The sequence below is a fragment of the Anneissia japonica genome, unplaced genomic scaffold, assembly GCF_011630105.1.
Source record: "Anneissia japonica isolate Jap-2015-1 unplaced genomic scaffold, ASM1163010v1 scaffold287842_len214950_cov117, whole genome shotgun sequence".
NCBI lineage: Eukaryota > Metazoa > Echinodermata > Crinoidea > Comatulida > Comatulidae > Anneissia > Anneissia japonica.
In genome coordinates, this window is record NW_022750461.1 from 169,609 (window position 1) to 182,368 (window position 12,760).

Consider the following 12,760-nt stretch of genomic DNA (forward strand, 5'->3'; position numbering starts at 1 on the left):
GCATAGCTCTCAACGAATGTAGTCCTGTAAATAAATGAATAAAGAAATTGTGTATATAAAATGCCTCTGGCGGGACTCGAACCTGCGACCTCTCGCTGTCAAGGCGAGTGTCATAACCACTAGACCACGGAGGCTTCATGGTTGAACAGATTCAAATACCACCAGACACACTCTATTACACAATAGGTACGGCTAGAAACAAATACAGTAGGTGCATATAACATAAATCAAGGTAGCTGTTAACACTGTTAAATCATATATAAATCATCAAAGAAAGGTAAATACAGTGTTCGAATAATGATTTGATTTTTAAGCCTCAACCTACTAAAAAGTTGATTGCATACAGGAAACTTAAAGACATTAAACATATAGATTTCTCCAGTGACCTAGATAACCTCATAAACTGTGGTCTCTCCTCTGATCTGGTTACTGATTTGGATACCGTCATCAACAATTATAATACTTCACTTGAGTGTATCTGGAGAAACATGGCCCAACTAAAATTCGTTTTATTACAATCCGGCCATCTTGCCCATGGTATTCAACAAAAATTGATCAAGCAAAAAAGTTTAGGAAAAGACTTGAGCGTCAATGGCGAAAACTAGATCTGAAGTGCATCGCAATCTTTTAAAGCTCAACGCCAGCGCGTCTTCAAAATGATAAATGATGCCAAGGTTTTACACTATCGCAATAAAATATCAAATTGTACAAATCAAAGAGAACGTTTTCACATTGTTGAGGACCTTCTTCACCAAAAAGGAAAACCAAAGCTACCTTCCCACATTATCAAAAGAAGAACTCGCTACAAAGTTTAATCATTTCTTCATCTCAAAAATTGAAAAGCTATGGGGAACCCTTGATCATGATTCAAATGATCGTAACTGCAACAACATCATATCCTAATGATATTTCACCGACTGAAGTTCTTGATGTGCTGTTTCCGGCATCTGAGGATGAAAGAAGATTAATTATTGCCTTATCTCCACCCAAATCATGTGATCTCGATCCCGTTCCAACTTGGCTCTTAAAGATTTATGTGAGTGTTATTGTTCCAGTTGTTACTAGGATCGTTAATCTTTCACTTGAATCAGCTACCTTTCCATCGTGCTTTAAAAGTGCTCTTGTAACACCACTTCTAAAGAAACCATCATTGGACCCTGAAAACTTGAATAACTATTGTCCTGTCTCAAATTTGGCTTTTATCTCCAAGATCACTGAAAAAGTTCTTTTACATCGTCTTTCTGACATGGCTCACAACGACCTTTAACAACCATTTCAGTCCGCCTACAGAAAACATCATGGGACAGAAACTGCACTTTTACGTGATTGTCCAAAATTACATTTTGCGTATTATTGATAAACATGGTGCCTTCCTAGTCTTGTTGGATTTGTCTGCAGCCTTTGACACCATAGACCATGGTGGGCTACTATCACGTCATTCATCCATCGGTGTCAGAGGCAGCGCTCTAAAATGGATAGCCTCGTATTTAAACGGACGAACACAGGCTGTTAATATAAATGGTTGTTTATCATCCTTTATACCACTCCGTTTTGGAATTCCACAAGCCTCTGTACTTGGACCCAACTTTTCCCTATCTATTCTGCACCTATTGTCAATATTGCCCATAATCACGGAATAAAAATTCATGTGTATGCTGACGACACACAACTTTACTCATCTTTTGATCTACACTGTAATGAATCTGAAGCTGACGCCCGCAAACAAATGGAATTATGTATTGCTGATATCAAAGCCTGGGTGACCTATAATAAACTAAAGCTCAATGACAATAAAACAGAGTTTATGGTCATATCTTAAAAATACCATCCACAACCACATGCTTACAATCTGTTTCAACACTGAACCTTGGAATTGTATTCGACAATACGTTGTCTATGGACGTTCACGTCAAAAACATCTGCAAATCTATATATTTCCATATCAGTAATATTAACAAAAATCCGGAAAGTTCCGATTGACAAGACTGCAGAGACATTTGTACATGATTTAGTTGCCTCACGACTTGACAATGGGAACTCACTATTACATGGTATTAACGAACAACAACTGACTAAGCTCCCAACGTGTTCAGAATTCAGCTGCTCGCACACACGGAACAGAAAATTTGATCACATTTTACCAATATTTAAACAGCTTCACTGGTTACCAATTAGCCAACGAATTCAATTCAAATTGCTGCTGCTCACCTGGAAATCATTCAGCGAAATGTCACCTACATATATACGCGAACTATTATCTACGCATATCTCCAAACGCACTTTAAGATCAGCGGACAAACACCTATTGACTGTACCTAGGACTGCATCTTCATACGGTGATCGCGCATTTTATGCAGCAGCACCCAGGTTCTGGAATGCATTACCAACTGAACTTCGCAGATGCAGTTCTCTTGATGTTTTTAAAAAGACTCTTAAAACACATTTATTTCAAGTTGCTTTTAATCAATAATTGTTTTTATCATTGTACTTTTATAATGTTGTTTTTTGATTTTCCATGTTGACTGGGTTTTGTTTCCGAGCAGTTTCTTCTTACCCAGTCAGCAGCATGCTGACTGGGTTCTGTTTCTTAGCAGTTTCTTACCCAGTCAGCAGCAGCTGACTGGGTTCTGCTTCTTAGCGGTTTCTTCTTTACCCAGTCAGCAGCCTGCTGGGTTCTGTTTCTTAGCAGTTTCTTCCTTCTTTCTTTCTTTCTGGCAACATTTTAAAAGGCTACTAGTGGCAAACTGCTGAATCGATTTAATTAAAACTTGGTCAGTAGGACCGGTGCCACCTCCCATTTATGTGTTATTCACAACTTGGGGTCAAAGGTCACATAAGGGGCATTAGGGTCAAAAAATCAAAAATCGTATAAAAGAATACTTGTCTCACAAATAACGTAGCACAGTCTTGTCCTTTGCACATATACATTGGCATAAGGCAGAGTCTATAGGGTGTTCAGGGATAAGGGGTCAAAGGTCATTTGGGGTAATTTTTATCTTTTTTCTGGCAACATTTCAAAACGCTACTAGTGCCAAACGGTTGTACCGATTTCAACTAAACCTGGTCAGTATAATTGGTGACACCTCTGCTTGGGGTCAAAGGTCACATAGGGGTCATTAGGGTAAAAAACTTTCAAAAAATGAATAGAAGACTTCTGTCACAAATAACATAGCACAGTCTTGTCCTGGGTACATATGTATTGGCATAAGGTAGGGTCTTTATGGTGTTCAGCGATTTATGGTCAAAGGTCATTAAAGGGTTATTCTTATGTTCTCTCTAGTAACATTTCAAAATGCTACTAATGGCAAACCATTGGACCAAATTCAATAAAATTTTGTCATTAAGAACCGGCGACACCTCCTACACCACAGTCTGGGATCAGGGGTCACATAGGGGTCATCTGGGTTAAATTTTCCAAAATAGCCCACTTGAGCTCAAATTTACCAGGAATGATCCTTAGGACCATCTAAACACAAAAAAAAACTATTTACCCCATATGTCAAAGTTCATAGGTCAAAGGTTCAAAATGTTACTAATGGCAAACGATTGAACCGAATTCATTCAAATTTGACCATTAAGAACCGGTGACACCTCCTACATCCCTGCCTGGCATCAGTAGCTACATAGGGGTTATCGGGGTCAAATTTTCAAAATAGTCCAATTGAGCTCGAATTTACCAGGAATGATCCTTAGGATCTTCTAAACATGAAAAGCTACTCTTCATCTATAGGTAAAAATTCACAAGGGTCACTATAGTGAAAAATATCAAGTATTTCTAGTGACTAACGATTGAACCAATTGCATTAGACAGACTTCTACCAAACGTGGGGTGTTCACAGGTTGAGATTAAAGGTCACAGTGGTTATCTCTTAAAAATGACTGGGTTCATGTTCTATTGAACATAGTCTCTAGTTCTTTCTTTCTTTCTGGCAACATTTTAAAAGGTTCCTAGTGGCAAACTACAGGACTGATTTAATTAAAACTTGGTCAGTAGGACCGGTGCCACCTCCCATTTATGTGTTGTTCACAACTTGGAGTCAAAGGTCACATAAGGGGCATTAGGGTCAAAAAACCAAAAATCGTATAACAGACTACTTGTCTCACAAATAACGTAGCACAGTCTTGTCCTTTGCACATATACATTGGCATAAGGCAGAGTCTATAGGGTGTTCAGGGATAAGGGGTCAAAGGTCATTAAGGGGTAATTTTTATCTTTTTTCTTGCAACATTTCAAAACGTTACTGGTGCCAAACGGTTGTACCGATTTCAACCAAATCTATTCAGTATAATCAGTGACACCTCTCATACATGGGGGGGGGGGTGTTCGCTGCTTGGGGTCAAAGGTCACATAGGGGTCATTAGGGTAAAAAACTTTCAAAAAATGAATAAAAGACTTCTTCTGTCACAAATAACATAGCACAGTCTTGTCCTGGGTACATATGTATTGGCATAAGGTAGGGTCCTTATGGTGTTCAGCGATTTATGGTCAAAGGTCATTAAAGGGTTATTCTTATGTTTTCTCTAGTAACATTTCAAAATGCTACTAATGGCAAACCATTGGACCAAATTCAATCACATTTTGTCATTAAGAACCGGCGATACCTCCTACACCCCCGTCTGGGATCAAGGTTACATAGGGGTCATCGGGGTCAAATTTTCATAATAGTCCAATTGAGCTCGAATTTACCAGGAATGATCCTTAAGACCTTCTAAACATGAAAAACGACTCTTCACCTATAAGTCAAAAGTCACAAGGGTCATTATAGTGAAAATTATCAAATCATAATGAAAACTTGAGGACATTTCCTCACCGTTGACTATCTCTTATGCTTTTGAATAGGAAAAAGGTTAAAATTAGAATGGTTTTTGGTATACTTCCTGCTTCTTTTTACCACAACACTGCAACGAGGTCGTTAACATCTATAAGTCGTTAAACTTCGGGGTGAACGGTCAATTGTAGCTCATAAATTAAGCTTTTTTTACCATATAAGTCCAATGCTGGTTGCTTAAATAACCATTGATATATAAAAACTTCTATGGTAATAAAAAAAAAAAAAAAAAAAGAAGAGGTAAGTTGGAAAGATACTGTCCAGGGAGCTCTCATCTGTCCAGGAGAATTATCCTCATTTTGAAATTGACATAAGAAGAAAATGTGAATCCATTCCTCAGATCAAATCATTCCAACCACTTGTCCCAGGGATGATTGAATTACTGGCTTGCTAGAAAAATCGCACGATATTGTTTAAAAAAAATAATGAAAATATTTAAGATTTTTTGCGAGAGTGATGTGGTCAGTTTATTTTTGTTGACTGAAAAACCTTTGTATATGGCCTTACACTTTTTTATTTTTAGATATTAAAATACTGTAGTTATAAATCTAATCCAAGAAGACGTACAGAGTAACAATAAAACAAGAACGGGATTTTAATGGATCAAAACTGAAAACCATGTTAAACTTGGAGACTGCACCGACTGACCGATGTATGGGCGGACAGACTGGCCGGAAAGGCTGAGATAGCGAATAGTTGATGCATCTGAAGCGCTTCTTCAAAATTGAAGGCAGCTTATTCGAGAGGGGTGTTTGTTCAAACGGTGCGCTTTTTCGCGCGAGTACGGTACATATACTTATAAAAACTTCTATGGTAATAAAAAATAATCTACATAAATTCTTGGTTATTGACATAACTTAATGATAGTTTCGGTCAGTGCATATACAGTGAGGCGAACAGATTAAAAACAGACAAAAATTTAAATTATATATAAAACTATATTTTTAAAAGTGTGAGTTACCTCGCGTAATATGAGTTGTCGATTCAAGTATTGTAGTAGTTGTACCTGAAAGTGTACATATCATCTATGAGTTTCTTACAAAAAATAACAATTGTACATAATATGTAGTTTTTCCTATTTTAATTTTGCATTACATAGGGCATAATGCAATAATCTCCATGCAATTAAGTGCAACAAAACAGAAAAATAAACAGAAAAAAAATATAATAAAAAACTATATTTTTAAAAGTGTGGTTACCTCGCGTAATATGAGTTGTCGATTCAAGTATTGTATTAGTTGTACCTGAAAGTGTACATAACATCTATAAGTTTCTTACAAAAATTAACAATTGACATAATAAAATGTAGTTTATCCTATTTTAATTTTACATTACATAGGGCATAATGTAATAGTCTCCTATAAATTGAGTGCAACAAAACATAAAAATAAACAGAAAAAAACTTAAAAGAAACAAAAACAGCCTTACTTTAGCCTTAAGAACTACTCCTATTAAACAAGTGACGTTTTGTTGCTGATTTTGAGTATCATCATAATCATCCTTCCATCGATAAAATTATCATAGGTCAATAGGTGCAGGATAATTTGAGATCCTAAATAGCTCCTTGTTTGTTTGTTTGTTTATTATGTATTGCCCTCATTATTATAACATCAAAACTAAAAAATCAAGTACATAAATACACAAAAATGAGAGCAAAAGGATAACCATATAAGCTCTATGAGCTTGTTTCCATAGGGGTCCTTCTATATTGATTTCCGTGGTCTAGTGGGTTGATGCGTCAAGCCGCTGGACCACGAAGACCTAATGGTAATAAACACAAATTCTATCAAGCCAGAACACTTTAACTACTAATATACACTATCACAAATATTGAAAATTACAACTGTACCTTCAATAGCGGTAGTCAGTAGATCTGTAGTATTAAAGTCGGTGCTTAAGTCTGTAATGTTAAAAAAATGGGAATATGCTCTATCCACACTATGAAATAATATGTGACAAATTGTTGTGATATGCACATAATTATAAGGGAATGATAATGCAATATTATACCCAAATATGCATATCACATTTATTTGTCACATAAAATGTGATACTATGGGCAGAACTATATAAATATAAATCTGTCTTGATAAAAAAAAAGTAGGCCTAGGCCAGCATACCTTTTTTGGTTATTGGCAAATACAAAATTTTAGTTTTGATCAGTTCATATACAATGAGGCGGACACATCACAACATAACAAAAAACTTGTATTGTATTATTCACAAAACTCTTTTTTTTTAAATGCGTGAGCTTTTACCTGTGGTAATGTGGGTTGTCGATTCAAGTGCTGTAGTAGTTGTACCAGAAAAGTGTACATATCTTATATGTTTGCTACAAAAATTAACAATTGTACATATCAATTTTATCATTTTTCTGCCATTATACAGGGCATATTTTAAAAGTTTCCGCACGATTGACCGCATTGAAAAAATTAACAGAAGAAACCAGAAGCTATATTAATATCCTTAAAAACTAATCCTTATTATCTTCAGTCAACGTAATGCTGTATATAATTGAAATGGTCACACAAATTAATATACTATATCTCTTACCTTCTTCATCTACATACATGAATTGTTAGACAAATTATATATAATTGAATGCATGCATTCTCTAATCCAACAGGTTGAGAAATACTTTATATTTACTGTATGCAATGTATTACTGTATATTCAGTACTTCTCATTCATAGATTATTAGCAATAGAACTGGTATTAGATTAAAATCAAATAAAATCTTTTATTTCGAAATCAGTATTGTCCATAGTATTACAGTACAAAAATAAATAGAAAAAAGAATATGAAAAATAGAATTATTCTAGAAAAAATACCACTCAAATTCCCTATGAATTCGCCTAGTGGTGATGCATGTTTTCCTAGACACCATGGTTAAACGTCTAGGCAGTTTGTTTGCAAATTAAACTCAAATCAAACGTATTCTGTTAAATGATTTATTCCATTGTACATATGTTATACACAGTATTAAACGGGCTGACAAACATTTACTTTGGAATACCAATTTGTCTGTAAAGTCTATGTTGGTTATATATATTTTTTAATAGTCTCATATCAGACTAAACAATACAACGTTTTGATTTGGAAGTTTATGTTTTTTTTTAAATTAACATTTCAATAATGATATTTCTTGAAATTGGGTGATTGTACATCATTATCATTATCACTGACATAGAGTCCCAGCAGTAAATATGAGAGTGGTCACAGAATTTAACGGATACCTACTAGCCATAGTCTTGATCTGAACATTAAATTAGCAGATGTAGTAATGTATTATAAAGGTATTTGATGATAGGCCTACTCACTATGGTCTGGTATTGGAGAGATGCTGGAATCATTCAACACGCTTGGAATTGAAGGGAGACTTAAATTCAACACTGGTGGTGGTAAATCAGGGCATTTACATAGTCTGTCTGATAATAATCCGTCGAAACATGTGGCCTGGTAAGCCATGACTAGTACCTTGTTTTTGTAGAATCTACAAACAATAATAACATATATTAGACTGTATTAATTATTTTGATATTTAAAATCTAAAACTTTTGATTCTTCGTTTTCTGGCTTTCACACCATGTTGTTATTGCTGTTCACCCATATAACGATAACCGGGGTTACCGTCTGCTTGCCTTAACATAAAATTTACGTGCGTCAAACAAACAGATACCTTTGGATAGAATGTGTAAGAGAGTGCATTGTACTCTCAGAGCATACCTTATCCATGTGTAAATAGAAAATGTATTGGCGATTCCATCAATTCTTATGCTCAAAGGTATAAAAAAAAATCGAATTTCCACTTTCTTAGATTAATACTGTATGTACCATTCCACTAAAATTTATGATGTTCCATTCCTTAGTTTTCGCGAATACACAACCTCCTTGGCGGAAGTAAATAGAGTTTCCTTTGACCCATAAAGAAGAGTACTAGTTGTTTAACAAAATTTCCAATTCCGGAATACCGTCCATGAACTAAGTTTATGAAAGTCAGTAGAGTAATCTGGAGGTGGATATGGGACACTCACCCGGAAAGTTTTTCTGTTCTAGCTGCTCGGATATATGCACTTTCAAATTTTAAAGCACAATGTATCCTACCTTAGTAAAGGCTTTTTAGGCGCGGATCAAGAATATCCCACCGTTGGACATGGCGAAGCTCAGGTTGAGATAAAACAATTTGAAATGGTCTGCAGCACTAGGTGTTTTACCACTAGGCTGTCAATACGATGCAAGTAAAAAAATTAAACGTTGAAGAAAGACGACGACAGTAAAACCAAGGGCGTCGGGAGCGGTCCGGCTGGTCTGATTTTTGCCGGACCAATAATTTAGGCTATAACTCAATATCGTCTGAAGCCAATTGTAGGCCTACTTTCTTTGACGCAATTTGTTAAATTTTCATTAAACTTTGGGATTTTTGGAATGATATGGCATTTTTACTTGTTTCTATCAAGAAAAAAATTAAATGACCTGACTTAAAGCAACAAACAAACCAGTCAACTTCGTCTAAATGTAGTAGCACCCACCCTAAGCTGTCTTAATTATAGTTTGCTGTAACCTGGATGTTCTCTTGGTGACAAAAGCGGTCTCTTTGAAGTTGCTGAAAAACGCAGCAACTTGTCGAAATTTACCACGTGTTTGGAAAAGGAGGCGTGGTGTGTGGGGGAAAAGACGACTTTATATAGAACAAATTGGAAATTATTTCATTTTTACTGTAGTTAATTAGCAATAACTTAGGCCTATTATTATCATGATTTGATTCAGAACGCAAATAATAATCTCGGCCCCGAAAGCTAGACTCAGAAATACTGGGATGGTGTCCGGCGGGGGATAGTTTTAAATTTATATAACTAGAAGATTAAATTAGTTCTAGTAAAACATTTCACTTGCTCTAGCAATCTTTATTCAGGCCCCGAAACCCCCGATTTAAAAATACCAGGGGTGGTGTCCGGTGGGCAATAATTTTTCCTCAGAAACTTTTTAGGCCTAAATTAAGGTTATATTTATTTTTATTATTTTATTATTTTGTTAAGAATTAATTTTCTTATTATTTAAGGGCGTTACATGTTAAAAAGCATTGCTTTAATTTAATTCTTTACATCCCATTTTCATATTTTCATTTATTCTTTTAGACATACTTTTAATTTTCTATTGTCCATATATGTGACTATGAATATGATATGTAATAAATCGAAATCGAAACTAAACGATTAAACATTTAATGTATATTAAAACGGCTGTTTTTCATTATAAATGCTAAGAAATAAATCAGTAAAGACCTACCACAAACATAGCATTTTTAGGCAACTTGATAAAATTCTTAATGCTTATCCAGAGCATGACAAAATATTTATTTTTTAAATGAGTGTAAAAGATAATGTTTTATACCGTACCTTGTGCAACATTCATTTCATTGCATATTATACATATATCCCTGGTTCTCAATAAGCGGTCCACCAGGGAATTTAATTTGGCCCGTGAAGAAAAACAAAAAGAATGAAAAAAATATATATATTTAAAACATAATATAAAAATTTCGATAAATATATTTTTAATAAAGTAGAGAAAATTTAATCCCTAGGTAATGTGCACGGGGTGGTTTGAATTTAGCAAGATGCTAATACTGTAGGCCATAAATGGAATAAATTGCGCCAAAAATTAATCACTGGGTACCGTACTTTTTGTGGTCCTGTTTTAAACCCTGTTAACCAAACTATTAGAAAAACAACCGAGATTGGTATAATTTTAGCTGTTCTAAATTTAATATAGCAGCCTAGTGGAAGTAAAAACTTTACCATAGACATATTAACATTTTAAGGTTCTCATGCATGATTTGAGACTCATGGAAAAATAAGCCCATTGTTAACATAGAGGTAAACGCAGCTAAATTTTATGGTAATGGTAATGGTTGGAGACTTATATAGCGCATAATACATGGTCTCTATGCGCTCGGGACTAGATGTTGCACTTTACAATAACTTTCTCCTCCCCTAAGGGTCACTTCATGTCTTCAGCAGCCAGTAAACCGGCGCACTTTCATCTGTCCACGACAGGGGCCGAATGAACCGGTACACCGGGGTAACCCTTTACTCATCTCGAAAGATGTACTGGGTTCTTTAAAGTGCTCATGAGCATTTGTGTACACTGGGCCTACGGTTTATAGTCCTTATCCAAGAAGACTTGTTCCACCACCAGAACTATAGGAGCGAGCAGGCCGCAAACCCGTGCCGTGCCGATATTGTTGGCTATGATCACGGTGCCCCCTGCTTTAACCGCTCGGCCATTTGGCTCGCTCCAGCCAAATTTAGGCTATTGCAATACGTCTACGGTATAATCAATATCTATATAACGCCTAATGTTAATAACATCTAGGCGCTATGGAGTATTGGGTTTTATCGTCAATTCGTAAGCCTACTTATTTTACTTGATAATAAACAGCTAGTGAACCAAAGAATAGTGCTTATAAAAATACATTTCGATTGTCATGCAAATAATTCAAGTCATGTAGGACTCTATTATATGAAGCCAAGTTCTGCCTCTGTTTTGTTCTGAGCATTGTGTTTCGTCAATAGCTTTTTTTCTTCAAGTCATACAGTATTAGTATCACCCCGACATTTGTGCCGCCAAGTTCTATCTTTGTAAATTGTTTTGTTCATTGAGATTCGTTAATAGCAGTTTGACTTTACAAGGAATAAAAAGTTGGTGTTTTAATAGACAGTGCTTATAAAATTACATTTCGCTAGTCCTACATGCGTACTGTGAACTTTGGAAAACTGCTTGTATTTTGACTGACGATTGTTAAACTAATGACAGGTGAACACAGAAATTTCCCGCTACCCAATTGGGTCATGACCACTGGTGTAGGCCTAGTACAATTTAAAAGTAGGTCCCTATTATTTAAAATTGCAAATAGACCTATCTTAGCAGAAAGAGTTCACGCAGATGTAAAGTGATTGCTTTCAACTCAGCTGAGATTATATTTGGCTTGTCAAATCAACTCTATAATTTGGCTCTTTAAACAAATTAATTAAGAACCAGGGACATATATTATATCTGGAAACTCGTGTACATAAACATCGACATTTTTTAATATTGTATTGTGTGTTTATTTAACAAAGAAGCATCTCGTTATTATTGTTAAGTGATTGCTTTCAACTCAGCTGAGATTATATTTGGCTTGTCAAATCAACTCTATAATTTGGCTCTTTAAACAAATTAATTAAGAACCAGGGACATATATTATATCTGGAAACTCGTGTACATAAACATCGACATTTTTTAATATTGTATTGTGTGTTTATTTAACAAAAAAGCATCTCGTTATTATTGTTATTATTTAATTACAGGCCATAATAACCTGTCACACTCGCAATGATCAGTTTACATTCCATTTATCAGAGATATGGAAGTCTCCAGAGAGACTGCAAAATTGCAATAAAGCATTGAAATAATCTATTTTTCTGAATTATTTGTCAAACCTAAGAGAAGAGATTGTATTGTCAGTGGGTAGAAATACGTTACAAATCGTTTCGCACCGTGCGGGACGGTCCCGCATTTCAAAGTGGTTTTGGTTGAAACACGCATTTTGCAGAAACACACGTGTTTTATTATTTATTTTTATTTATTTATTATTTATTTATTTATTCTTTATACTGGGTTACCTCTTCAGTAAAAAGTTACTGTTCTCCCAGAGGGCCCAGTACACAAAAAACATCCTAGGTGTGTCACGCATTTAGCGCTGGTCTATGCGTGATAACAGATTACCATGAATTAAAAAATAGAAGAAATTGGTTTGATTAAAAAGCGCTTTATAAAATAATTATAATACTTAATTCACTGACGCATTACTAACAATTGATCAGTATGCCTCATTTTTTGTTTGATTTAAGTAAAGAAATGTTTTTGTACATAGTTCAGGTGCCCAAATT

The 12,760-nt window shown here is 35.1% G+C and overlaps 1 non-coding gene across 1 annotated transcript; it reads right to left on the reverse strand.

Annotated features, from left to right (window-relative positions):
* Positions 1-61: 61 nt before the first annotated feature.
* On the reverse strand, positions 62-134 carry Trnas-uga. Its single transcript has one exon. It is a non-coding gene; the product is annotated as a tRNA-Ser (tRNA).
* Between the last annotated feature and the right edge of the window lie 12,626 nt (positions 135-12,760).